The sequence below is a fragment of the Sinocyclocheilus anshuiensis genome, unplaced genomic scaffold (assembly GCF_001515605.1).
Source record: "Sinocyclocheilus anshuiensis isolate Anshui unplaced genomic scaffold, SAMN03320099.WGS_v1.1 scaffold1451, whole genome shotgun sequence".
Classification (NCBI taxonomy): domain Eukaryota; kingdom Metazoa; phylum Chordata; class Actinopteri; order Cypriniformes; family Cyprinidae; genus Sinocyclocheilus; species Sinocyclocheilus anshuiensis.
Window position 1 is genome coordinate 499155 of NW_015538060.1, and position 5000 is coordinate 504154.

Sequence of the window (5000 nt, forward strand, 5' to 3'; positions counted from 1 at the left end):
TTAGTCTTTGCAACTTTACAGATCTTCTTTATGCACCAAGAGCTTGTAACACTCCAAAGAGAAAGGAAAACTTGAAATCGCATCATATGAACCCTTTAAAGGGTTAGTTCACCCAAAAATGAAAATTAACTGTCATTAATTACGCACCCTCGTGTCGTTTCAACCCGTAAGACCTTCGTTCATCTTTGGAACACAAATTAAAGATATTTTTGCTGTAATCTGAGAGCTGTCTGACCCTGCATAGACAGCAACGCAACTGAAATGTTCCCAAGTCCAGAAACTTAGCAAGGGCATCGGTAAAATAATCCATGTGACATCAGGGGTTCAACCGTAATTATACGAAGCTACGAGAATACTTTATGTGCACAAAAGAAAGGATTATTTTACAGATCTCCTTGCTACGTTTCTGGACTTGGGAACATTTCAGTTGCATTGCGAAGATGAACGGCGGTCTTACGGGTTTGGAACGACACGAGGGTGAGTAATTAATGACAGAATTTTCATTTTTGGGTGAACTAACCCTTTAAACTGATGAAGAACTGTAATTGAGGTGAGTACAGGCCGCTCTTATCACTGACATACTCCAGTAATGTTTGTGTAAGGAATGTGCGTCGATAGCAGACTCATTTAGGACAAACATCATGTGTTAGAGGATGTAAATCCCTGGGAGACGTTACAGTACCAAACAATGACAAAACTACTCATTGACTGAAATACTTAACTCATGCTGTTTATCGACTTCAGCTCAGCATTCAACACAATAATCCCACAACAGCTCATCAATAAACTAAACCTGCTGGGCCTTAGCAATTCCCTCTGTAATTGGATCCTGGACTTTGTTGTATGCCTGTATTTATGTAACACCGTGGTCCTGTGAGGCACGACATTTCGTTCCACTGTATGTCCCCACATGCAGCAGAATGACAATAAAGCTCAACTTGACTTGACTAACTTGACTTGATGTCATCTGTTCACCCGGTTTAACATGGACTTTGACTGAGACATTGAATTTTTCTGACACATTTCCATTCTTTCAAACCAGAATCACTCTCAATAAAGACACCGATCCAGTGTTATTAGTTTTATTATTTCGAATTTATTTACAATTTGTCATTTCGATTTAGTTTATTTGTGTTATTTGTTAGTTTAACTTTTGGATTTTAGTTTTGTAGGGATGTCAAAGTTAAAGAATTATCTGATATAATTTAAATATGTTTAACTGCATTTTTTCAGGGCCAGATATGAGTTTTTCATTGTTATCTGTAGCATTTTTGCATGTGACATTTCCAACATTATAATACACCTAAAATTAATATTAATTTGTGACCATTTTAATTTGTTTTCATTACTTTTATTTTACTTTTGGTGTTCCTTATGTTTCAAGTGTTTTATTATTATTATTATTATTATTATTATTATTATAAGAAGAATTTTTTTTTTCATAACACTTAATCAATCAATCAACATTGAATTCCTGGAATACTGAACATTGTCTCCTGAAACAGTCAATAATAATAATAATCATCATCATCATCATCATCATCAACTAAATTCTAAAGCAATAGCAAATTATTAAAAATTTCTATTTTATTCACAATTTGTCCTTTCAGTTTAGTTTATTTTTGCTGTTTTGTAGTTTTAGTTTAGTTTTAGTAATTTTTTAGTATTGTAGGGATGCAAAAGTTGATATAATTGAAACATATTTAACTGCATTTTTTCATGGCCAGAAATGAGATTTTCAGTGTTATCTAGAAGCATTTTTGCATTTTTAATTTAAGTGGGTTGTAGACATTTTCAACTTTATAATTCACCTAGAATGAAAACCTAGAATTAAAATGAATTTTTGGCCATTTTTTATTACTTAGTTTTGGAGAAAACAAATGCATTTGATTTATATTTCAGTTATATATATATATATATATAGTGGCGTGACATGTGGCGTGACATGTGGCCAAGTATGGTGACCCATACTTGGAATTAGTGCTCTGCATTTACCCATCCAAAGTGCACACACAGCAGTGAACACACACACACCGTGAACACACACCCGGAGCAGTGGGCAGCCATTTTTGCTGCGGCGCCCGGGGAGCAGTTGGGGGTTCGGTGCCTTGCTCAAGGGCACCTCAGTCGTGGTATTGAAGGTGGGAGAGAGCGCTGTACATTCACTCCCCCCACCTACAATCCCTGCCGGTACAAGACTCGAACCCGCAACCTTTGGGTTACGAGTCCGACTCTCTAACCATTAGGCCACGACTTCCCCATATATATATATTAAGGGGGACAAAAAAGGTTTTCATTTACTTTTTGATTTTTCCATAACAACACTTTCCATAATCAATCAACTTTGGCTTCCTGGAGACTGAAAATGTCTAAAATACATTATGTCCTGAAACAGGTTTTATTTATTTATTTTTAATTCAACTAAATTCTAAAACAATAGAAAATTATTCAAACACAACATGACACGTGTTTACCTGGATACTTACATAGCCCAGCTGTCATGACTTGGTGGTTACAAAAAAAATAAAAAATTTGACAAACAATGTCGCAGAACTGGCTTTGTGTCATTCTTGACTGTACACCTGGGCATGACAGCACGCTCACACAATAGTTTCCTCTAGTGTTCACAACCACAAACCGGGAGAAAAGAAAGGAAACAGAGAAAAACCACCGTACCTGTCCCTCCAGCATGTCTCTCTGCATGCCTGGTCTGTCCTGCTCGGTGCTGTTGGTCCTCCTAATGGAGAGACTGTGCGACTTGCGCTTCTGTTTGACTTGACGGGCGGCTGCGCTGTTTCCACTTTCAACAGGCATCACTCCTCAGTGACGTCCCTCTACGCAACTTCCTACCTGAAACTGAGCAATCAAACGGCAGGGTTTGCCCCATCCCACAGCAACGGAGGAATATAATGTGCTCTTTGTTGGACACTACGCTGTACACCCTATTTCTGTCTGTGATATATAAATAACAAGTTAAACATTGAGGGAGGAAACAGTAGGTAAGCCTTTGTTGATGACATACCGGAGGAATATGTTGTCTTTACTGGCTGTAAGTTGATTTAATGCTAGTTAAGTATACATAGTAAAACTGAAGCGTTCAAAGGAAGCTGTTGTAAAACTCGAAGAGACGTTTTGACTGAGCAGGTGATTATGACTCCAAATGCCAAGATGAATCTCATGAAAACTGTCAAAAAATGTCCAGGACATATTTCACCACAAAAAAGAAAATAAATGAAGTTTATTTTAGTAATTTAGCACATCTGTCACTAAAGTAAAGTAATTAATTAAAAACTAAAGTAATTTAGTACTAATTTAGCAGTAATTGATCTATTTTTAATTAAGAACACTGTCCTCATTTTAGGTAACTTATTGTAATTTGAATTAGTTTAATATGAATATGAAAATAGCATATTTTCTATAAATAATATTTTAGATTTTATAATAATAATAATATTATAATATTTTATTGTAAAAAGAAAATAATGACTGACTGAACAGAAAGATTTTCATTTAATTTTTCGCATTCCTGTGACAAAATGTATTGCTTAACAGCACTTTCCTCATATTGTTGTAGCCCAAAATTGTATTATTATTTCTTTACAATATTAAGAAAGGGATCTTTTCATTTTGCATTAAAAAAAAACAAAAAAACATTCACATTACAATAAAAATAATTTAAGAAGAAATTAGCTTAATTATCATGAAAATGGTCATTAAGATTTCTGCGTTATTTTCTTTATGCTAAATATAATTTCTATTTTTTTTTCTTTCCTTTTTAGGGTGAAATATTCACGTTTTTAGATGAAGCAATGGGTGTTATTTTAATGTAAAATGAATATATTAAGTGAGTTCATGGAGTGTTAAATTAAAAGTTAAACTCATTATCAAAAAAGCAAGCAGACCTTTATCCACAACAACATACAACAAAAATGTTAATGTCAGCCTGAGCATCTTAACAACTCGTAAAGTAAAAATAATTATATATCAAACATAATGCTAAATAAGGGGCATGCAAAAAAAAAATAATAATACAAATACCAGCCATGAAGAGCAGTGAATGATAAAGAAAGCAGACACATCCTCAGATGACCGCTTAAAGTGATGAAGAAGATCTCAACAGGAAGCCCAGGGCCGCACTCCAGCACTGAACACAAAACAACACCATCTATCCTTCACAAACATGACAATGAAGAGAGGAAAAGCTGCAGGCACGGAGTGACGCATTCTCACAACCTAAAATAACAGAGAGGAGGTGGACGGACAGAGAGCAGGTAAAACAGACAGCTTTGAGCTGAGGAGGTTAGTGGGTATGAACAACTCATATGTGGAAAAACATAACATGCATGAAGTAGAAGCACCTGCAGCATCATGCTCTGGACTTTAAATCCAGTTCTGTCATGCAAACTGTTGTGTTCGATGCAACTCTCCACAGATAGAAATCCCAATTGACGCACTTATAGACCATGCACTGTGTACTCATCCGTGTAATGTATGACTTTTGTAAGGTTATTTTGTCATTCATAATTGGAGTCTGATAGCCCCTCCTGGTTTTTCGGTTAAGTGCATCATCTGGAAATTTAAAGTACACTTTTGCTTTGTGTATTTTTCAGTGTGAACACACTACTCGCACTATTTATACTGTACACAACAGCATAGGATAAGTATGCAAATTGGGAAGCACCCATAGACTTAAAGTGGCCCATTCCATTTTACTTCTGTAATGCTGTAAGTTTATCCACTGGGAATTCACTCAGCTCCAGCTTTTGGTCTTTGTGATGTCAACTGAGAAAATTCTTTTTTTTTTTTGAGATGGAGAAAGCATTATATTTTTGATGAAAGATTACAAAATACAAACTTTTTGGGGGGCTTCTGGGATAATATTCACTAATAAATAGTTCACAGTAAGACCAGCAATACATAGAAAGTGAATATCAATTTTGATTTAAAGTTGACAAAATAAAACATGATCCTAATGAAATTGAAATGGAAAAAAAACATAT

The 5000-nt window shown here is 35.2% G+C and overlaps 1 pseudogene; it reads right to left on the reverse strand.

Annotated features, from left to right (window-relative positions):
* LOC107683483 (WD repeat-containing protein 37-like) overlaps positions 1-4844 on the reverse strand; it is a 38722-nt pseudogene extending 33878 nt beyond the window's left edge.
* Between the last annotated feature and the right edge of the window lie 156 nt (positions 4845-5000).